General features: G+C 36.0%; 1 protein-coding gene across 2 annotated transcripts in view; it reads right to left on the bottom strand.

Annotated features, from left to right (window-relative positions):
• The window catches only part of LOC135841089 (uncharacterized), a 123,308-nt gene that overhangs the window by 37,119 nt on the left and 61,642 nt on the right, over positions 1-24,547 (bottom strand). For both annotated transcript variants that reach the window (XR_010557840.1, XR_010557839.1), the window contains exon 2: positions 6,111-6,154. The gene's annotated coding sequence lies outside the window, so the exon portion shown is untranslated. The remainder of the gene's footprint in view (positions 1-6,110; positions 6,155-24,547) is intronic.

Here is a 24,547-nt window from a genome sequence, read left to right as displayed (position 1 = left end):
TCATTTTTGAACATAGGATAATTTTGGACCTTTTTACATTTTTTTGGCATTTTAAACACAATTTTTAACAATATTTCATGCAATTTTTTTTGCAAAATTTTGCATTTATTTAGTCAAATTTTATAATTTTTTGGTGATTTTAAATCCTTTTTTTTCTTTCTAAAATAGTGTTTCCCTATTTTTTAAACTCTGTATTCACGATGTTCTATGCAATTTTCACAAAATTTGCAAAAATTTCATTAGTTTTTGATAATTTTAGATTATTATATTCTTTTTTTTCGTATTTTTGTCTCATTTTTTTCAAATTTTACCAAATTTCATCAGTTTTTCATTTTTTAATAATTTTTATGCGTTTTAAGTAAGTATTTTATTGCATTTCAAACGTGTCTCAAGAACGTTTAATTCCATTTTTTCAAAATTCTATCAATTTTTGGTCATTTTCAAGGCAATTTTTTTCAAATTCTTCCAATTTCTATGCTGTTTCATCAGTTTTTTGATGGTTTGAAAAAATGATTTTCATGCTTTTAAAAAAGTTGTCTCATTTCAATGTCTTCACGACGTCGACGTTCCAGATACTTTTGATTACATTTTCAAGAAATTTCACATCAGATTTTGGTTAACATTTTAATTTTTATTATTCATTCAAACATTTCTACCTAAAAAGTAGAATTTTTCAGTTTTAAAATTATAGTCAAGTTGAAATTATGCTTCCCAAATGTTCACTGCTTTCAAGTGAGAACTGTCAAAAACCACCACCATTTCACTACTTTGACTACTTCATAGACATCCTGTGTAATGAAATAATAACCCGTATTTCCAAATATCAAAAAATCTGCACGTGCTCAAATTTTCTAAATCCTTCAAATTTAAAAAGAGATCATTTTATTATGGAACATTTTGTTCATCTTCAAACGCTACAGCAAAATTAATACTCAAAATGAAAAAAAAAATCAATTCTAAAATTTTTTGAAAACTGAATTTTGGATTTTTACAAAATAATTTTCAACTGCTTATAAGTATTCGTAACTTCTTCGATTTTGAAGATGGGTCATTTTGGTACCTCTTTAGTTAGTCTTCAAATGTTATTTCAAGTGTTTTCTCAGAATTTTAATTTCAGTGTGTTTGAATTGAAATGGCAGTTCTTCAAATAATCCCTGATTAGATAGGAAATTTTTAAAAAATTCAATACAGTGAAAATTTCACTTCTGATCGTTCCCTCGTCAGTGCAAAAATCAGAATAAATATGTACTTCGTTTCAAAAATTTTTCCACTTTGGAACTTACTTTCAAAAAGATTTCCCAGAAAAATCCATCTCCTGGAAGATCCAAGGATCCAGCTTCCTCTCGTATATTTCTCACATCCAACGAAGCGGACTCTTTTATAAAATTCTAGTTAATATCAACAAACCGGTAGATATTACGATAAAACTATAAGTCTGGAATTTCCGTCGAATTCAAATCACATCTCCACAATACTACACTATAATCTTTCATCAAAAACAGAACTCACAGTACTCACACACACAGAAAATGAACCAAAAAAATCAGTAAACAAAACGGGAATTAAAATCCAGTTACCTTCCCCTCTCCTTCACCGCCAACCTTCCATTAATACGTATATTCGTCACCACCGGATAGATACTTCAGCGTTTATGAATGAAATTCTAAATTAATTACGACCGGAAATAAACAGTTTCGAGTAATTCAAGACTGAGGAGGAGGAGACGAAGAAGAAGAAGAAGAATGAAGAAAACCATAACCTTTTAACATCTGGTATGTAATGCACTAAATATTAACCTATAATTAAACCGGATAATTAGGTAACTACATAAATACCCATCTCTTTCTCTCTTTCACTCTATGAACTTGCCATACATCGATTTGAACGCTTTGCAGCTTATAAAAACACCACCACCCGCGCCCACGCCACCGCCCTGTTTTTCATATTATAACACACGATATGTATTCTCGAATTCAATCGAATCCTGCTCTTTTAAAACTCGACGCGTGAAAACCAGTTCGATGCAGCAGATCGTCATGCTATGAAAAATACCCCCTAGTTTATCGAATTATCTATCGTACATGCTTTTGTCTCTCTCTTTCTCTTTCCATACCTAACCTAGCAGATAAACTTCTCACATCAGTCAACTTGCGTTGTTGTTGTTGTTGTTCTCGGATACATGGAATTTTACCCTTTTGAATTAACAGTACCTATAACAAAAAGACTACCTGCCCTTCACCCCCTGCTTTGAGCCCAGTTACAAAATACTAATCTTGGGTACATCTACGACTACAAGCATACTTATTCGCCACCTATACAGTCGAACAAATCATCTTACACACCTCTCGACAGCCCAGCACGGTGGCGGCTCGCTCTGGCTCGTTTACGCGCCAATAATTAATCTGAATCATTCCTCATTTGAAAGGAGGAAGCGAACCGTCTTCCGTTGTATCGTCGGCTCGCTGTCTTCAATCTTCATGTACTACACTAATATAAAACTATATTATATACCTACTGTTGTACTAGCTGATACTCACAACGCAGAGAAAACTCTTCTTATAAACTCACGTTGAAACAAAGAGAAAGGAGATACCTACAGAGTGATGCGATATTTCCAAGATAATACGAACTAATACCCGGCTCGACGTAGTATGGTAATACTTTGCCACCGACAGCACCGACTCCGACTCACACAGACAGTCAAATCACGTGACCAACTTTTCATTCACGACTATCGAAAATTTCATTTCCTGTACTTTAATCGAGGCAATGATGAAGCTCTAGTTCGCAATACAACACTCAAGGAGAAAGGGGAAGAAACTCATCTCGCTATGCATGATTCACAACGTACAAGACTCGCAGTCTCGTACACAGAAGGCGAAAAAAAAACAACAGAAACAACAAACCCTTCGCTAAAAACTACTCTATAATGCTGCCGGCTAACTCGATTGATTATTATGCTAACACACTCACCCACTGATGCGATGCTTTTCATCGAATGTACGTACCTTTCAATGTGCATACACAAGAGTATCCTTATGCAGAAGCAAAAAACACCAACTAACAAAATAGCCCTTTTGCTTATTGCTCAAAACCATCTCGTCTATTTCGCCTCGGTCAATATAGCACATCTCACGAGGGCGTATAAATTCGTACTACCAGCCAAAGAGGGTCATCCCAACAATGGTCTTCTATTTAATATAATACACGTTTCCAGCTTCCTTCCATATAGTTCGACATATGCTCCCGGGGAAAGTCTATACTATACAGCTATATTGCATACTATATTGTATACTTGTAAGGATATACGATGAAACTGATGAGTAACTGTACCGCAAGTCGCAAGATAAAAACCGTAGGTAGTCCTTTTTTTTCTCTCGACGCATCGTCGCCTCGTTGTTCGAAGGGTTTTTGTAATATTATGTGCGTATTGTTGAAGAATCTACTCGGGGTTGGGCATCGTCGCCGTTTAAAATATATTACTTACGCGCGTAATATGAACGTTCCTAATTTTTTACACCGATGAACAAAAAAGTGGTGGGTTTGGTCCGTATAGGGTGAATTGTTGACTATAACTTTTGTAGGATTTTTCAGAGGCCCCTTGTCATGCTTCTGCCCACAATACCTATGGTACAATTTGACGTATTTTTTTCTCTCAAATTCGATTATTTAATATAGCAATCTTATCTACAATACAACAACGAAAAAGTATTCATTGAGTGGGCCAGTTTTTATTGGAGGGGGAGGGTGTGGGAATTTTGCAGGGGCCTGATAATTTAAATTTTCGAGGTGGCACAATAGGGGACTGAAGTCTCAAAATCTTCATTTCCCAAAGTTAATTCGGGGGAAGGGAATACACAACTTTATTCTGCATCAATAATGAAGCCAAAATTCATCAAAAATCGCTAGCACAATTGGTCGGGGAGCCCGCTTAAGGATCTATTGCACCCCCTCCCCCATCGATCCTCCGGGACAACTTTTTCAATCGCAGATTTTGCGTTCCAACATAGGACTTGCACAACATTTTTCAAACCGTACAAAGGTAGGTAGATCGAAAGATCAGGCAAAAAATTATCACCTGTCAAAATTTCAAGAGCTAAAGTGCGTTTTTCGATTTTTGGTGAATTTTTGAAAATCAAATTCAGGCCAAAATGAGGGAAAAAATCAAAATTTTACCAAATTGACCAAGAAAGCTGAAATTTGGGATGTACCCTATTTTCGACATGCCAAATCGATTGGAAACTGTCCTTTTTTTTTAATACAAGGGCTAGATATGTTCCTTAGAACTCCCCCATTAAGAAAAATGTTGTCCCGGAGGATGGGCGGGGGGAGGGTGCAATAGATCCTTAAGCGGGCTCCCCGTTTAGTCGACTAAATAGGCTGCAGTGAATTTTTGAAGTTCTGTATCCTGGGAATTTCAACAGATAAAGTGGCTGTGTATAAGTTTTAAAAAAACTGTCTCATGGACTATCAAAATAAATTAAAATTTCGCGAGAAAAAAGAAAATGCCAGAGATTTTTTGTTTAGATCACTTCTAAAAAAATTTGGGCTCAAACTTTCATGAAAATTAAAAAAAAAAAAAAATGAGAAATCAGCACGCAACCCATCAATGTAGGTTGGAATTTCGCAAAAAACAAAAATGTCAGTGATTTTTCATTTTTGACCATTTTCTTGAAAAATTTAGTACCAAAATTCCATCAAATCTGGAAGAAATTGAAAAATTAACACGCAACCTTTCTTCGTTGTTTGAAATTTCGCGAAAAAAAAACCACAAAAATTCCGATAATTTTCCTTTTTTGGCCATTTTTCAAAAAAATTGAAGCTCAAACTCTCATTTCTGAAAATAAAAATTGAAAACTCAACAATACTAATTCATCAATTTCTCTAAGATTTATGAACTTTAGGATCCTAAATTTTTTGTAACAGGACAATAAAAATAAAATCACTGGTATTTTCGTTCTTCTCGAGAAATTTCAACCCAAGTTGACAGGTCGCATGCTGATTTTTCAATTTCTTCCAAATTTGATGAAATTTTGAGCCTCAATTTTTTAGAAAATGGTCAAAAAAAGATAATCATCGGAATTTTTGTTTTTCTCGCAAAATTTCAACCAACATTGAAGGGTCGTGTGTTGATTTTTCAATTTCTTTCACATTTGATAAAATTTTGAACCTCATTTTTTTTTTTTTTTGAAATAATCAAAAAAGAAAATTACCGGAATTTTTGTTTTTTCCTCGAAACTTTTTAACCTACTTTGATAGGCGGTGAGATGATTTTTCAATTTTGATGGCAGTTTGAGCCCAAAATTTTTGAGAGTGGTCAAAACAGAAAATCGTTGCCCAACAATCGCATTCAAAGGTCCGCAGCACGCAATTGTGCCTGGATCCCACTCAAAAAAATGGAGTGTGCTTTATCGAATTGAAAAAAATCTCTCCCCCCCCCCAATCAATGAGAAGTTGAAATGCTTATATGACATAATCATATTTTTGTGGTCGGATTTCATTTTAGAAAAAATCGACTCATCTCAAAGAATTCTCACTTCCCCCTCCCCACCTCCTTCCCCTTCGAATTCAATACACAGTTTTAAAAATTTTCAAGATGAATTTCAAAAATATTAACATTTTGGCCGAATTTTGCCATCTAAAAAAAAAATCAGAGATAGAAATTGGAAAAATTATCAAAATAAAATTGATATTTCGAGTTTCCAAAACGAATTTTAATCAAGGAAACAAAAATCACGAGTCTCTTTAATGCATCTCAAAATTTAAATTTCATCAGCTACAAAATGCTAGATTTTTTGGAGATATTTGAAAATCCATCATTGGGGGGGAGGGGGGGGTTGATGAGATAGCACATGACATCAACATTATTCTGAAGCTTTAAAAAAAGGAACATTTTGAGACATTTTTTTTCGAATTTTTGCAAAATTGAAGTTGAACTTGAAATGTCAACCCCCCCCCCCCCCTCATGCGATCATCCATTACTTTCAGTTTTTAAGCACTTTTTCTGGTTTGGACCGTTGACTACAGGTAGACAAATGATGAAGAATCACAAGTATATGCATAAAACCACGCAGCTAAATTAAACTTGAATATAGAAGAAAAACACTCACCATTAGACACAGTTGCAAAGATGGATTTTGATCTTCAAATCAATCTGAAAACAAACAAAAAAACAAAAAAATTAATTCAGGCCGATCAGAATATAACTGTCAAATTTAAACATAACACAATATATGATACTAGGGTTCTATATGTACGTATTCTACCCCTCCCCACATCGTGACTGAGGAGAATGTAAACTGAGACAGTTGAGGATTTTCCTCAATTTTCTCCAAAATATTACTTCGTATTTATCACGTATCCCCTCCAGTTCTAAATCATACCCTAAAATGCAAGCAACTTCACCACTCAAATTCATATTTTCTTATCGCCTTCGATGACGACTTTGAATTTCAGACCATCTAAAAACAGCACACTTTAAAGACTACTTAAAGTCACCCTTCTTTCTGCAGTACCAAACCATCATCGCGAATAATTTATTAAATTTCATTTTCCTATGTGCAACTGTACGCCAACACGACTATATACAGCCACATCACCGCAAATACAACATTCCATAACGCTGAAGGCACCTTCGCTGCATCCAAAGTCCATCTCCGAACCCTTATAGCATAGCCAAATGTTAACACAGCTTTGGAAAGGAAACTCCTCTTATATATCAACGCCTTGTTCAATAAAAAACCAATTTCCAAAAGAGTATATAAAAATTCAAGAATTCCAGCTTATTGGTTCTCGCGCTGATACCGATACAAACACTACACCTACTAGAATATCTCGAACGTTAGATGATACCCTTTTTGACGTCTATCGCAGGCGATAAAATCTCATCAATTTTTCTCTCGCCCAAAATCTTCTTATATAGATATAGTTGTGCAGCAGCAAAGCTGGTGTAGAATCAATATGCGAATATCGTCTTTCGTTTATATAATAAAGCTCCTATAATTTCTGATAAATTTTCCCAACCGTTAATGGAAAACACGACTTCCGCATTTCCAACAAGCTCGATATAAGCACTTAAACCACGCCCACGAGTTTTCCATCATTCAAAATAGGTACTACGTAGCGAGAAATCTAAATGATCTAATTTATCAAAGATGTACCCCTTCTTCGTGTACATAGATACTGTGTAGATATTCTTATATTATAGTGTATAGTTAACGACTCCTATATACGCTTCCTTCCAATTCCGCGTACAAGCACAATATATATTTGTATATTACCTCAGCAAGCAATCGCGAACGCTAATCTAGACGATGGGATTCAGTGAACAGAGAGAAGATGAAGAGAGGAGACAGAGAAGACGAATACCAAACTGTATGCAATTTCTTTGTCAACATCTCATTGGTGTTTTTTCGTTAACTTTCCGTCTATATAGAATAAAATTCTAGCAGAGGGTAAAAATACGAGTAAAATAAAACACATACGTAAGAAAAAAAAAAGCAAAAAACGAAACGCTAACGAAACAGTACCAAATCAACCTTCTTTCGCTATATCTTTTACACTTTGAAAATTCCCAACACGACGACCACGACGACGTAAAATTACATTTTCTACATTGTCTTTGAATCGAGAAAAAGAAATAAGCGAATACGATGGGAAAAAAACCATCGCATGTGATGCCAAAGTCGTCATTCATTTTCTTCGGCATCGCGTTTACCTCTCCAACGGGCGAGAGGGGGTAAGATGACAGCGTTTTCAGTAGACTCTGGAACGTTACGTTTGTCTGAGTCTACCATAAGAAGGAATTCGCCATTCGACATTGTCGAACATTTTCCTCGTACAAGTCTAATAGTAAATTGCACTATAGCATTTTTACTTCGCCAAAGTAAGTAAAAAAACACTCACAACCACAATATATACACACACTGGCATTACGAGTACCACCAAACAAACCAACCAACACCGGTAGGTATACACCAAAGAGACGAGAAAATGTTTTAGCTGGAATATATTGATTTTCCAGTTCGCGTCGCGTTGCTTTCTATCCGAAAAACCCAACTGACATCGGCACCCCCTGGGCCACACTCGGTCACCACTTCCGTCAATGCAACAGTTTTTCCTGTGCGTTTTGTAGCATGTATTTTCCTGCTGCTGGCTCCTGCACTCTTCTCTTCTCTCTGCTGACATGCACGGTCTCTTTTCCACCTTATATATACACAGTCAGCACATACACCCGTCGGCCCTTTTACCCTTACATACAGACACACGGTCTAACTAAGCAATCTCTTCTTGCCTCTCTTGTCGGTTGGTTGCTGCTTCACTTGCTTTGCCATAGTTACTGATGTGATGCTACTGTGTATTGTGTGTAGGTACTTCTACGTACGTGCATTCTGTCTCTTTCTCTCTGCTACACATATCCCTGCGCTGGTATTCTCTTGATGACTATTTAGCAGAATAACATAGACACGATGAAGAGAAACTTTTCCACTATACACGACCATTAAAAGTTCCCTGTAAATCATTCGACGTGCTGCACGTCTCCTGGCCCGAGCTTATCTTGTCCTTACCATTACACTTGGTCGTCTTCTCGTCAGTCTCTTTTACTTAATAGGTATAGGTAAAACTCTCAGTACCGCACTGTTTTCAGAGCGGTATTGTTACACTTTACCGGCTACTTTCAGCAGTACGGTACTGACGCGAGTTTATCAGTGACACAACCGTAATATCAACAATACCTATGTGAGTATGCATAAAATGGCGATTAGTGAATCTTTATAACATTTTTCAGACGTTTTTGAGCGAATCTATTCTAACTGAACTATTAAATTAAATATTCTTCTGTACTTTCAATACTATGATTAAGGATTTGGGCCAGTTCATTCCTCATATTCGTACATATTCGATGAAATTTAGTTTCAACTTTCAAAAGATATCAAGTTACGTTGTTAAATTCTTTTATGAATAATTTTTTCAAAGTAAGAACATCATAGACCACAGTACCTGTTGATAATTCCTTGGGAGAGTTGATTTACAAACAAAACACACATTGAGAATGATCAAGTGAAGTGTAACTAATTTCGAGAATAAACGGTAATACATAATATGAGTATATAAGTACTTTGGTAAAATTCACATCACTTTGTTATCATCACATTATAAACAAAACAAAATTCATTTTCTGATACCTAGATAGAAATTGAACATCCACGATTTATTTCAAAACTAAACGAACTAAACGAAGTAAAATTCACTCAAAGAAGTAAGAAATCACATGTACGTAAATCTGTAATCTACTTTCAGCCAGTTCATTCGAAGGTATTCAATGAAATTTGTGTTCAAAAGATATCAAGTAACCATGTTTTAAAATTCTTTTTTGAAGAATAAATTGTATGTACGAGTACATAACTAAACTACTACGTACTTCAGTAAAATTCACATCACTTTGTTATCATCACTTCACATTTTAATGTAAATACTAAAAATCGAAATTGATTTTGTGAATAAATAAACTAAAACAAAACGGAATTCATTTTCTGATAGATAAAAATCAAACACCCATTGCTTTATTTCAAAATTAAACGAATAAGAAGAAAGAAATTCATATTCAAGAAATCAAAATCACTACCACATGTACGTACGTTATCTTTTCTATCTACTGAAAAACACGCTTCGAATGTAAAGCAGGGTTGCCATTTAGATAAATAATTAAAGAACTACAATTGTAATTTTTTTTACATTTTTGTGTAATTTTGTACGCATAGTGTGGGAAATAGTCATCGTAATTACGCGGTATTTACGTACACGCGCCTTCTCGATCTCGTGTATTCGATTCCCTGACTAGCGTTTATGTTCTCGAAGCGTTAAGATGTAATTTCAATGTTCCTTGTTAATTTTTATAATAAACGTTGTTATTTGTTGTTGACGTGCGTTAATATGTTTCCTACATATTCAGAAGTGGTCGGACCTGTGTCTCGTATGACATCGCTATCGTTACATTCGTTTTTGAAGTGTTGAAAGTTCTTGTGTTGTTCTCGATCACCCTCGAAAGCATGGCGGCATCGAAAAATACGATTCCTATTGATACGGTGAGTGAAATTGTTCGAGCGGCTAGCAGCGCTGTGCTATTGCCCAACATTCCACACTTTACCGGCGAAGTATCATCGACGGAAGCGAAACAGTGGCTGAACAGCATCGAAAACCAAGCAACCATTGCCGGGTGGAACAATATACAGAAATTAGAAGCAGCGAAGCGTTTATTGCTAAAAGCGGCCAAAACCTGGTATCTCCTGTCCGCAGACGATATCAAAACGTGGTATGACTTTCGACAGCAATTTTCCGAGACGTTTATCGGAAGCGAAACCAACGTAGTCGACAAGTGGGAGCGTTTTTCCCTCCGAGCCCAAAACGAAAACGAGTCACCGATCGAATACATCTTCGATAAGCTGCGGTTAGCTAAAGATGTCGGCGCATCAGTGACAGATTCGAAAAATGCGGTATGTTCTGGTTTTAAAAACGAGGAAATGGCCAACTTCCTACGTGTATACGATTATTCGAAAGCGGCGGATTGGACCAGACGTCTTCGTGAGTTCCAGTCAAGCAAACCATCGTTAAATCGTCCTTCATCGCCCAGTGATTCGTCATCTGACAACGATTCGAATTCCGAGGAGAAATCGAGTGGCTGCCTTTCTAACGTTTCTGAAAGCGGTCCATTTCAACGAGGAAAATCGTGTGTCGAGGACGACACACCGGAAAGGATGGCCGATTGTGGGAAATAGTCATCGTAATTACGCGGTATTTACGTACACGCGCCTTCTCGATCTCGTGTATTCGATTCCCTGACTAGCGTTTATGTTCTCGAAGCGTTAAGATGTAATTTCAATGTTCCTTGTTAATTTTTATAATAAACGTTGTTATTTGTTGTTGACGTGCGTTAATATGTTTCCTACACATAGTGACTTAAAGACAACTGCCTTGTTTTAAACAGTGAGGCACTGAGAGCTTTACCTATACTAATTAAGTAAAACATATTACTCAACGATTCGGCAAATGTACGTGAACACCAACTCGTGTGCTTTGCAACGCTCGCCTTCGGCTCGCGCTGCAAAAATCACACTCGTTGGTATTCACGCACTTTACCGAACAGTTAAGTAATATACTAGTACCGTGTGTACTATTTACAATAGCGATTTCGTTTCTGCTGCTTTCAATTCTCGATTAATCGAACAAACTTGCCAACTTCCCAGCAAGTATTTACCCTTCTCTCGAGCGATTCTCTCTCGTGTCTTCAGGTGGCCTGTTTTTTCCGCAAGCAACGACTCCCTCGCAATACTTATCGACTCGTATACCAATCCCAAGGCAATACAGTAGTAAACTTTTCTCCTCGATATAGGATTATCGCTACGTCGTCAGATGTGTCACCGCCACCATCGCCATCATCACTCAAACGGAACGAAATCGTTCTATAAAAATTATTACAATTGCTCGGCAACGACGGTAATAAAATTACGTACGTATGTTTCTTGAAATTACGCCATCGTCGTCGGGGTCTTCCACACACATATTATCGTCGTGTTCTACATAACGCACCAAGCAAAGCACATAACCGATAATAAATTCCTTCTTAGTCGTGGTCTTGGTTCGGTGTACTTCCTCTACTCTTTCTTCTTTCTCTCTCTCGGTATATCGCACGTGATTTTCCGCAATACACTCCGAGATGTTATTTTTACGCGAATATACAGAGTGGTGAGTGAATTTTGTACACGGTACATATCTGGTACATGGTAACGAGTATAGTATAGTGGTCCGGTCGCGGTGCAATAGCCGCACAAACCTACACACCGAGAAGAAGACGACGACGCGAAGGGCAACCAAACTCATTGGTGTCTCTAATTGAACAACAACTGACCAGTTATCTCGCGCCGCCGTATAACCGTACGCACATAATTTTACAGAGCGTAAATTTTCATTAATATAGTACCTCTTTCTGTCTCCGTTTCTCTGCATCTTGTTGTATTCACCTTTCTTCCTATATTTTTTTCTCTCCGTTAGTCGTTTTTTTCCACAGACCAGCAGGCGATGCCACGAGACATAGTCAGCGATGTGTAGTCGATGACGACGTCACCCAAGAGTAGTCGTACGACTGTGCCGTATGTGCCTACGATAACCCATTACGGTCGCCACATCGTATCGGTCAGACCAATAATTCAAAATACGGAAATATTTATGAATACTCGCGCACTAATGAACGCTGTAGGAATTTTAAATTGAACTCGAGGGTAAATGAGATTTTTGAGAAAGACTTGAGATGTTTTATTTTGAAAATCAGCAGCTGATGTCACTCAGGTCTTGAATTTTTAGTGCATTTTGAACTTTAGGTATGGATTTTGAAACTCTCTAATGTTATTCAAAAGTGACAAAATTTCAACTTTTTCTCGAAAAATGACCATTGAGCATTTGAGGAAGCTTCCCATCGTGAATTTGTCTACCGTTGAAATTAAAAGAACTAAAGGCAATGATTTATATGAGCCTAGAAATTTTTAAACGCTCTTGAAAAGTCATTTGCTCGTAGCATCTTCAATCTCAGAGAAAGGCTTTTCTGGCAGAGAAGCTTTTTTATTTGCCTTGAAAAGTTGTGTCAGATACCATGGTTAAAAATTGGATTTTCGAAAATTCATGTAAGTACCCTGCTCCTTTAATTTATGGATTGAGCTCGATGTTGGAAAAATTTAATTGATAAAAAAGCAAGTTTTTTTGCCAATTTTAGGCAACAAAATGAGAATTATTGCCAAATAAAAGCAACACACTTAATTACAAAAAGAGTCTTCTTAATCTGCAGATTTCTGAAAAAAAATCGATACTGTTGGGCAATTTTTTTTAAAAAAAGTGGAACTTTTGTATAGTTTTTTTTTGTAAAAAAAACGTAATTTTTAACAACTTTGTTAAAAAGCGAGAATTTTTACGATTTTTGGCTAGAAGCAAGACCTTGACCACTTTAGCAAAAAGCAGATCTTCTTGATCATTTTTTTGCATAACTGACAAAAAAGCGAAGCTCGGTGAAAATCTCAAGGAATTTCACCCAAAACAGAATTTTTTTCAAAAAAAAAAAATCTGATAATTTAAGCAAAGAGTAGCAATTTTTGGAAATTTTCAGAAAAATTAAAAGTGAGATTTTTTCAAAAAGCAAAAATTTGATAATTTTAGCAAAAAGTAGCAATTATTTTTTGAAATCGCCAACAATTTTTTTCAAAACAAGGAGATTATTTGCATTTTTTAGGCAAAAAAAAACACAGTTGTTCTTGGCAATTGGGTAACAAAACGAGGTTGGATAGCTAAAAAGCTAGAATTTCTGTCAATTTTTGAAAATTCGAGAATTTTTGATGATTTTTGACAAACAGCAAGACTTTGACAACCAAATTACTTGGCAATTTTTGACAATAAAGCGGGGTTTTTAAATCATTTTCAGAAAAAAAATTGAAAATCGCAAAAAATTTATGATTTTTTTCAAAAAGCAAAATAATTTTAGCAAAAAGCAGCAATTTTTGGAAGCTGCCAAAAGAATTTTACGTAATTATTTGCATTTTTTAGGCAAAAAACGACTTTCTTGGCAACTTTAGCTAAGAAAACTAATTGTAAGTTAAATTGCTAAAAAGCAATTGCGAGTATTTTTGATAATTTTTGGCATAAAACAAGATTTGTACAACTCAATTAAGGTTTGACATTTTTTGGCAATTTCGGCAAAAAAAATAAAGTTTTGGATTATTTTTGAAAAAAAAAATTGAAAATCGCAGGGAATTTTTCTAAAAGCATAATTTTTTCATAAAGCAAAAATTTTGTAACTTTAGTAAAAAAGCTGCAATTTTAGAGAATTATTGACAAAGAAATCAGTTTTTCCTTATCTGCATTCAAAAATTCATCTCCCTAATAAAAAGCATCAACCTCACAAACCAAATCTACCCCCCCCCCCTTACGGGTGTAATAATCTTGTAATTATAAACACCCCAAAAAAACAAACAAAAAAAAAATTTTTTTAATGAGAAAACGGCACTGCCTGGTAATTTTAGGTAATTTCGGGTAAACAAGCTAGAATTTTTAGCAATTTTTTAAAAAAAGCAAGAATTTTTGACAATTTAAAAAAAGAGAGAATTTTTGAACAATTTTTCTGAGTGACTTTCTACTTAAAATCTAGACTGAATTTAGTCAAAATCCTCCCAACATTTTTTTTTTTTTGCAATCCACCCTAATCTACATACATCCACATGCTCTACTTCACAAACTCAACCCAATTCAATTCCTCGCTTCTGCAAGTTTAAAATAAAATCAACATAATATTCAACCTGATTATCTTCTATTTATCAAAATGACTCTAAATTTTTTCTCTTCTAACGTACGCATGCATCCGGGAAGTCGATAAGAAGCTGTAGTAAAATAAAAAAAAATGACGAAAAAAACTCATAAAATTGAGCAGAGCATTTCCTTTGGCAAATCATGGTCGGACAGTTGGCTAACTGTCCGTGCCATCGATCAGCCTCATTAACGTATTTGAGTTAACGGTCGAATGGCGAATATAAGCTGCGATGCTGCGGCTCGACCTCGTCTCTACCATCGCTGCTATCCGTATCTCCATTCGTACACTTGATCGTGTCGAATAAACGCTCGTGAATCGGGCTTTTTCGGCGTATTTGCTCTGGTCGTCGACGACCATCGACGTACAGAAGAGTAAGGGGTAACACCAATCATCTCGAAGGCGTAGGTAATCGGTGATTTTTTTCCTTCATGTTCTTATCGCAATCAACGATTGTTTTAGCGAATTATACGACGTAGTATAATATTCTAAATCCTCGAGACCATTGAGGACGGAGTCGGAATCGATGGCTCAACCATCAGCTATCAGCCATGATTGAACGCAGACGATTATCGAAATATACGTTCGCGTATTCAGTGATCCGTTCACTTTGTATAATGATAGTGAGATGATTTTTCGGTATATTATACTCGTCGTAATGGAGCTCTACGCACCGCGACGTATTTTTTTTTTCTTCGTTGTATATTATGATAAATAAGTCGCCACAATGAAACTAAACGTTGCGATCATCTCTTTGCCTCTCTATGATACACCAAGATGAAATGTTACGACAACCGATCCGGATACTGGAATAGGATGAACCCGATGATAATTTCTTTCCGTTTTCCATCGTGTAGTGTCGTAGTTGTGCTTTTTTAGAGACGTAAAATAGCGCATAATACACCAGCATGCTACTTCGTATACCTACTTTAAAAACGATCGAAATAAGTACACCAAGGCGAATTTACCGGCGCAGCGCGATCGTGTTTATGTTTAGTCGTCGTTTATTGTAATAAAACGTCTCCCGGTTTATAAATTGAAAATGTCTTTGACCCTTTTTACGTATATAGTGCTACGTACAGACGCAGATATATACGAGTAGGTACATGTAATACGCAGGATGGGAAAATGGAAGAGAAAAGAGACCATCGAGTCAACTACGAGGGACCGGAGCTGGTCCTGTACAGATTACCATACAGAACAGAGGAAGCTGCGAAGAAGAGGAGAACAAAAACCTAAAATTATAAACGATTTAAACGTTAACGTGCTACTCTACGTTGTGTTTGTGTATACACAAATTTAAACAATAATAACGCCGTCGGCGACGCCGCCGTCGTCGCTGGAGAAACGAGAGATGCAAACAGCGAGAACGACGCACAAATCGGAATTTTTCTTCGCAGGAAGTACCACGTCTAACACTATATAGCTCGAGTAACACGCTACACTAATCCATTCAGGAACACTTAAATTCACTTAGTCGTTTGTTTAGCTTAGAGCTTGTGCTTTTCACCGAATGAAAAATTCGCTTATAAGCGCGTCTCTCTCTCTCTATAGCCGCACTGTACCATATAGTCTACCTAGTAAACGAGACGGAGACGGAGACGACGATGACGATGGCGGCAACGTTAGCATAGGGGATTTGAATTAAGTGCAACAGTTAATTGAGATGAAAGCTTAAGAGCAGCAGCACCCTGGAATAAGATGCGCAAATGAAATTTGTTCTATATTCAACGCGTCTCTCGTATCCATCCTAATGGTGGTTCTTATTTTTGTGCTTTTGTGTGGGAAAAAATTGAGGGACTTTTCGGTAATTGGGTCCATTTCACGATCTGACAATCAAATTATTACGTGGAAATTTGCTGCCCGATTGGGTGATGAAGATTTACCCAACGTGCGTGAACATCGAGTTTACATATCTGTAATTTTTCATAACCAACACTTTTCAGGAATAAATTTGAGATCGGAATATAAAAAGAAGATATTCCTAGTACCGTTTGGTGCTCTGTAGCGTAGCAATGACACCACAGTTTCTCGAGCTGGAATATTTTAAAGGGGAAAATGCTAATCAATATCAATGGTACCTCTACCTATCTAACGGATTTTTTTTTGTTGAAAAAACCACTACTTTTTTCATAAACTTTTTCCAACCATATTTTTAGAAAGCTTTCCACTCCAATGCCCCCCACCACTCCATCACATAAAAAAATTAATAAAATCAAATTTTCCACAGGAAAATTCTCAAAAAAAAAACAACACGAAATTGGAAGAAAATTTACATGGTTTTCTCGACTATTTTTTCTAATTTTCTATACTCACCTTATACCTACTTTAATTTAAAGAAGAAGTTTCAGGGGGGGGGAGAGTAATTTTTTTTGTTTATTTCTCTTCGAACTGGATACTTTCTGAGATATAAAAAAAAACAACCTAAACTTTGATTATCAACTTTTTTAATAAAAAAAAAAAAAAAAAATGTTAACGTGCAAGCAGAGGGGTAATTCTCCAAATTATCTGTGGAAGGGGGAGGGAGGGATGAATTGGGTACAAAAATGCCGAATAAAAAACCAAAAGTGAAGAATAATTTTGACTGACAAAACTAATTCCAGTATGAAAACGACAAAAAAATATCAGAGCCGATGCGGACCAGGGCAGATATCATTATGGACCCCATTTCTAAACTAGAAGCTATTTTTAGGTTGGGTGTTCCTGAATGAAAATTTGTGGATTGATGTGATAGAAAACCCTCAATTTTGCCAATTGATACAATTATCTACCGAATTTGTTATTTTACGACACTGTTGATTATTTACATTACGCATATGGACATTTAGGACCAGCCAAGTTAGACATGGTATTTCGAAGGATGTATTACCATCCAAATTCTATGCACTATATATTTTGTGAAATAAGTTATGCAACATGTGCATCGTCTGTAAAGTTAATAAGAATTACAAGAATCATAAAGTCCTGGGATATGGGCAAATTGAAGCATATGATATCGCTGCTATCGGTGATGTCTTGTTATTCATAATTCATAACAAATACTGTCAACTAACAATACTGGCAAATCTGTTGAAAAATGATGTTTAATCCTCCTAGCAGCCTGGTATGTAACTAAATCCTATCAGATCAGTTTGTTATGTGGCACTGATAGCCACGAGTAGCCACGAGATTTGAATCGACCAATCAGAGCCCTTGACATGAGTATTACTTCCTTGGTGCGACAAAAACGCCCAATGTATTTTAAATGAAGTTGCCAGCATTGTTAGTTGACAGTATTTTTGTTCATAAAATTTAAGTATGACTTACAAATTTTTTTTTTTTTTTGAATTTTTGGAAGCCTCAAATAAGTATGAAAATTTGTTTATTTTAAAATGAGAAACAAATTGGCCCAAGAGAAGCATGGGCGAGAGATTTTGAAAATTTTCATTTTGAGATGCTTAAAAACGATTTCTTTATGAGGAGTTTATTTTTTGGTTTAAAAACTCGATTTTTTCATTATCTAGAAATTTTCATTGTGCTCACAAAAAATAATAGAAAATAAGTCAACCAAAATGAGGGCAAAAGCTTTTGAAAATTTGAGTTTCAAGAAGTGAAAAATAATGTTACCCTTTTATCACAGGCTCTTACTTATCCAAATTTTTCGATTGATCATTTTATCAAAATTCTCTGACTTTTTCAGGTTTTCCAACAGAATGAACAAATGAACATTCTGTTTTTGTTGGGCGTTTGAACTTTCGCATTTTCTCACAACCTTTTTTGACTGAATTCACTACTTTTTCACTACTTCAACCACGCATTTTTAAAATCACTACATTTTTACTAATTTCACTACTTGTTAGATACCCTGATAAGTGATAATTTGCGAAAAAATTCAGTTTCTTATTCTTTTCCAATTGGCTACACTACAGTTTTAGTGAAAATTCGAAAAATTCACTAAAAAAAAAAACTGAAATTTAGTCCAAGTATGTCGTATTTTGGATAAGCTGAGTCAATCGGGGATGGTTTTGAGCTGTTCAGGAGCCTTGGAAAACTGGTGGGAACTTGGTCAAATGGATCACCAACATGCACTGAACGTGTTTGCAGTATCACAGATGCATCGTTCATTTCGACAAATATGACATTTTTTTTGGAGACTGGAAACTGGAATTTCCAAAAAATTGCTGGAGGTTCCAAAAACGGTCCAAAAGCATCTTCAGTCTTCTCAACATACAAAAAAAGGCACAAACAGAATTTCAGCTTTCCTTCATCAAACAGTACGAGCACATTAGTACTATGAATTTTTTAAATTTCGTGATCACCCATTTTCCAACACCGATAACTCAACTTCAAATCAGAATCATCGAACGTATACTCGCTGCAAATCCTATCAACAAACTCACCCCGTATCTACTGCAGTAATCTCCTTTTGCAACACAAAGCTTCACTTTCATGTTACATTCACTTAAAAAATCCACTTTTACCAAACACCGCCATGCCAGCGCCATTTTCAATTCCGTTTGTCAGATCGATACACGTTTTTAGCAACCTTTCCTCCTTCGCTGCTCCTGCCGACACCTCCACGGTGGAAAACCCACACATACACATACGACCACGTGTTTTTCACGTTAACGTGCTCCCGGGTTGAGGGGGAGGTGAGGGATACGCGAGCGAGCGGCTACACGTCAAATAAACTTTTCAAAGCTCATTATACCATTATGCTCTTTACCTTTCAGCATGATAACTCGGTAAAAAGGAATCATTACTGGAGAATTTTTATTTACCCGACGCAAACAACTCTACGTCGCGTCGCCGATTCGTTTTCCACCCCTTTTTTTTTGCGTTCGTTCTTTACGAGCACCGTAGCTCATCGTATAGAGTAGTCGACAAATGGAAAAAAATACCGCTGCGCCGACCAAATCAAAATTCTATTTATTTTTCAAATCTCCACGTAGAAGCCGTCAAAAAAGCGGTAAAACATCGATAATAAGACACGACTACACGAATCCATCCCTGCAACCCTTAGCGTGGTGGCAGGTTGTTCTCTACCAACGCGTACGCCAAATCGTATCGTACACGCCAGAAAGAGATGGAAAAACTTGCGTACAAGACGGAAAATAAAGACGATCGAAAAACACACCTCCCGACACAAATTATCGTGAGAGGAAAAAAAAGCACCAGCACCAGCCCCGGCGGTCCTGCAACCTCCGAAAAACAACTCGAGTCGAGCGGAGAAATTGGGGAAGAAAGAAACAAGAGTACAAAATAACGATAGAGTTAATCTTAGAAAAAGCGCTGGGGTCGATTTGTGAAGAATTTATTGGCTCGTGGGGGCACGGCGAGGTGGCGGCAGCCGGCGGGCCCGACGACGACGAGAAATCAATGTTATAACTGTTGCTATCTTCGTCACCGCGGTATATAGTCCTTCCCTGTCCTGCCATCCTGCCACATCAACGTCCGCAGCCGCAGCTTTTCCGCCGTTTGCTGCCATACACATACACACACACACACAGAGCAAGAACAACGACTAAGTATAAGGAAAATTAGCGCGCGATTTTGTCTTGCCGAGCAGAAACATGGAAAATAATGCCACGTCCTGCCTCACCTCGTCATTCGCACCGCTATCCTTCTTCTGCGCGGATACGTTTAAATCCTTAGGAAAATACCGCTGTTATATAATTTATCAACGTTAATGCCGACAGAGCACAGCAGCGGTATGTCTTGATGGTGTTTTTTTTCCTCCGGTTTTCTTATTCGGCTGCATTGCTTTTTTGCTTTTCGAAGATTTCGTTCAAGTCTCTCGTCTGTGGTCGAGATCGAGAAAAATTCTACGAAAGGAAATGTATGCGGTCGTTACAACATGACAACAAGGGCGACTGTTTCCTAGATGATATTTTATTCGCGAGCTGCAATGAAAACCCTAAAAATGTAGTTTATTTTAAACCCTCCTTAACAACGTGTTTTCCTCCCTTTTTTATGAATTTTCAAGAAAAGAAATTAGGTAGGTAGCACTGCTTAAAGCTCATAGTTTCAAATTGGACCAACGTGTCTAATAAATTCTTTAAATTAAAATGGAGATCTTTGGCTCGATCTTAAGCATAGAATTGTGCCCCCTCCCCTCTTAAACAATGCACCAGATTTGAGAGTATCTTCAGATTCCTTCCCTTCTCTTTCTACCTCAAAAATAGATTTTCTAAAATATGTAGGAATGGTTTCATGATATCCAACGAAATAGTCTAACGATTTTCAATGTAATTAAAAATGCAGGGTTTCTGGGCCAAATTCATGACTTTGCCAGCATTTTTTGATTTTCAGCGCTACTTTTATAAATGCAAGACTTTTTCAGTTACTCGTGCAAGGTCTCGGAAGACTGATTAGATACCCTACGAAGAGAATAACATCATTTCTCACATTTTGAGACTCTAAGAATGTGACACGAAAAAGAAAAGTACATACGTACGAGCTTTTTCGTATTTTTCTCACTCATCTTATTCATCACAACAGGGTGTTCACTAAGGTCTGCCGATTTTCAACTGTTTTTAAAATCTGGCGGATTCGTTGAATTGAAAATTGGAATAAAATGATTTTTTAGAGGCGAAATTTAGTATTAAAGCTGATTTTTTGTAAAATTTATCACAAGCAGTGTTTTTAGTAACTTTTGCATAAAGCATAATTTTTTGGAAATTTTACAAAAAAAAACAACAACGACAAAAATAAAAAAACTGGAGTTTTTTTTAGCAATTTTTTCAAAAATCAGAATCATTTTTAATGGGTACTTACTCCTTTTGAGGGGGAAAAATTGTTAAAAACAGAGTTTTTGCGAATTGAAAACCCAGGCTTTTTTGGCAATCATTTCAAATAATAGAATTTTTTCCACCTTTTTTTTGGCTAAAAAGCACGATTTTTTGGCAATTCAGACAGAAATCAGAATTTTGGGCAATTTTTTCAAAAAAAAATGAACAAAGCAAAATTTTTGACAATTTTAGGAAAATTGGGTTTTTGCAATTAATTTTTAAAGATTGGGAGTAAAATTTCCTATGCAAGGAAAATTTTAAATCATAGATATGTTTTTTGCTTCATGTGAAGAATTCTCTACTCAAGTCTCAAGGATATTTTGGCGACTTTGGCAAAAAAACAATTACAGTTTTTTTTGGCAAATTTTTGAGAGTAAAATTTTCTAGCAATTCTTTCAAACTGCAACATTTTTGACATCTAAAAAAATGAAACATTTGTTCAATTTTGGCGGAAAGGCAAGATTTTTCTCCTCAACCTTTCTCAGTGAAAGTTTCAAATTTCACAATTTCAATATCCCTAAAAAGTTAAAACAAAAACACAAAAATAATGAAATATTTTTTAGAAAAGCCCCCAAAAATGACCTTTTAAATAAATACGTTTAAGTTTCCAAAAAATTAAAAAAAAAAAAAAATTATAGGATTTGGTTTGAGATGTGCATATTTCAGGAAATTGATATTTTAAATTTTTGAAGTGAAGCAAGAAAGGCTGGAGACCCTGAACTTTTCTTTTCAAAGTTGTTGTAGAGTAAAAACGCCTTTCATTCGATTTAAGACACCCACACAAGTTTGCATATGACAGATTTGATCCTTTTTCATTTTCTTCATAAATTTTTTGGAACCTAGCAAAAAACCATGATCAAAAATCTCAGTTCAAAATTTAAACTTTTATAGGTGAATGTTTGAACCCCTCCTCCTCTTCTCTTCTGACAAGACCTTGAAGTCGAAAAAAAATATTGAAGATTTGTCAGTGTGTCAAAAAAATTTCAATTGTTGATTTTCTGATGTCCAATCACGTATAAAATTTTAATTAAGGTAAGCATTCAATTTCAATTTTACCATCATCTGAAGGAGATTAATTTATTCAAACATTTGAGCTTCAAACTCTTCAGAAATTTTTTATTCGATCACATTTTGAATATGGAAGGTGTTAAACTTTCATCAAAAAATTTCTAATTTCTCTCGAGACTCCATCAAATTTCTAGGGAGGGGGGAGTAAAAATGACTTACATAGTACATGCAGTCTTCGGCTTTTTGAATTCATTTTTTTTTTTTTTTAAATTTTGGTCATTTTTTTGTACTACAAAAACGCCCTTTATTTTGAAGAGAAAAAAAACGCTTAATCAAATCCACAAATTTGGGTCATTTTGACGGAAAGAAGTTTCGAATTCACAGTTGAAGAGCCACTTCACCACCTATCAAAATACTCATTTTCCATTTCTGAGCCAGAATTCAACCAATTCTGAAAATTTTAAAAAAAATTGACGCCTGATCCATCAAAATAGGTTAAAATTTTGCGTAGGTAAAACACTAAAATACGAATGATTTTTTTTTTAAAGCAATTCCAAAGACTTCTGAGCTAAAAATCTAATTTCTTTGTTGAAAAATCATTAAAAACCCATCGTGCGACCTGTCAAAATATGTTAGAATTTCAACAAAATGGCGAATTATGAATAAACTTACATTTTGAGCTCGACATCACGTTCAAAAAATGAACCGGAAGAATATCAAACGCAGAAAAACACCCTGTCGAGTAAAAATAAAAAATTGGCTACTCGTAATTTCAAAAACATAATATTCTAACGAACTAAAAACTAAACCAACTTCCCAAACAAAAAATTCGGCTCTCAAGTATAACCAACGTAATCGCTACGACTCTTTTTTTACCCTTCTCTGGCGTTTTAAAGGTACAAAAAAAAACACGAAGAAGCGCAAGAAGGTAGGTATCTAATAAAGTACTTCTAAACTTTATGCCTTTCCGTGGATGGAAGTACGGTGCGGTACGCTTTTAATTTAGAACTTCCGAGTATTCTCAAAAAGGGCGTAAATTATCCAGTCTCGAATATTTTAACCGGCGATCGAATCCGCACCACTCGTTCGAATTACTTCTCTGTTCTCTTTTGTTTTATATCCACAGCCACAAAGCTACTATATAGGTACTGTAACAGTTCGAGTTTTCCTTTCTAAGTGTAAATGTACGATAGCTAAGGTATCTGTTATACCTAGAGAACCTAGCTAACTGTGTATCTATACCTACCAAACTATAGGCATATACAAATGATAAGGATTAATGAAATAGCGCGTGAATTTCGGCTCACCCTATCTTTCTGTTTGGAAGCTCGAAGCTCTCTTTATATACGCCATCAAATCTATACCATCGTGTGGTACGTCTACGTGTATACTATATAAAGTAAACAGTTCTTGAGCTGCGCGAATTTTCCGCCATAAAAGTAAATAATACGACCGCACACATCTTTTCCAAATTCATCCTCGATGCTACGTTTCGCAGCTAAATTACTCTAATTACGAAATACTCTACCCTGCTGAAGCTCTTGCTTCATCAATCGAAGTTACCTCCATCTACGAGTCGAAATTTACGATACAAAGTGTATCTTATACGGTAAGTGAAAGTAAAAGTGGTAAGTGTACTTGAGGGAGGGTAAAAGGGATGCAGCTTTAGTATATATACAACACAAAGACAATCCATCAAACTGAGTTCAATTTATGCGAGAGAAATTTTTCACCGATATTGCTTTCATTTTCCTTTGAGCATTTTCTTCCATATGTACCTATAATATATCTAGGTAGGTATATACCAACACTCCGAAGCTCTACAACGACAAAACTCGTTCCAATATACTATAATTTCCAACTATTCCGACGCTTCGTCGCCATTCCATCTGCACCCTTAGTGTAATTCCGAACAAAACACACGTTTCCTTTAGTCATAATACCAGGGATGCTAAAATTACCATAATATCGACGACGAGAAAATGACACACATACTAAGTTATTCTCGCATCACCTTGTCGCTCCTCGTCCTCGCTCGTTCGCATCGAGTAACTTTATACATAAACCCTCGTTCTTTCGCATCTACCATTCCCTGCTCTACACACTTCTCCGGAACCAAATCGAGAAAAACTTTCCAAATACTAAACGTTTTGTCATATAGTACTTGACTGGGCACGTTAAAACAGGTGCTGACCCAAGTCTAGCTGCGCTTCCCTGCCATACACCACACAGCTGGTACGTTGCGTTTAACCCAAAAATAAACCATTGAAAAATTTACCCACTTCTCGATCGATATAACGCTTTAATTATAGTATACGTATATTACCCCATCCTTTTATTTATAGGAGGTACTTTCGCCTTACCACCAACGCGACCAAAAGTAAACGTGCGATTTGCACCCTTACATTCGTCATAAATACTTACCTTT

The sequence above is a fragment of the Planococcus citri genome, chromosome 3 (assembly GCF_950023065.1).
Source record: "Planococcus citri chromosome 3, ihPlaCitr1.1, whole genome shotgun sequence".
NCBI lineage: Eukaryota > Metazoa > Arthropoda > Insecta > Hemiptera > Pseudococcidae > Planococcus > Planococcus citri.
The sequence above is the reverse complement of the archived record's forward strand: the minus strand, read 5'-3'. Positions and strand labels throughout refer to the sequence as shown.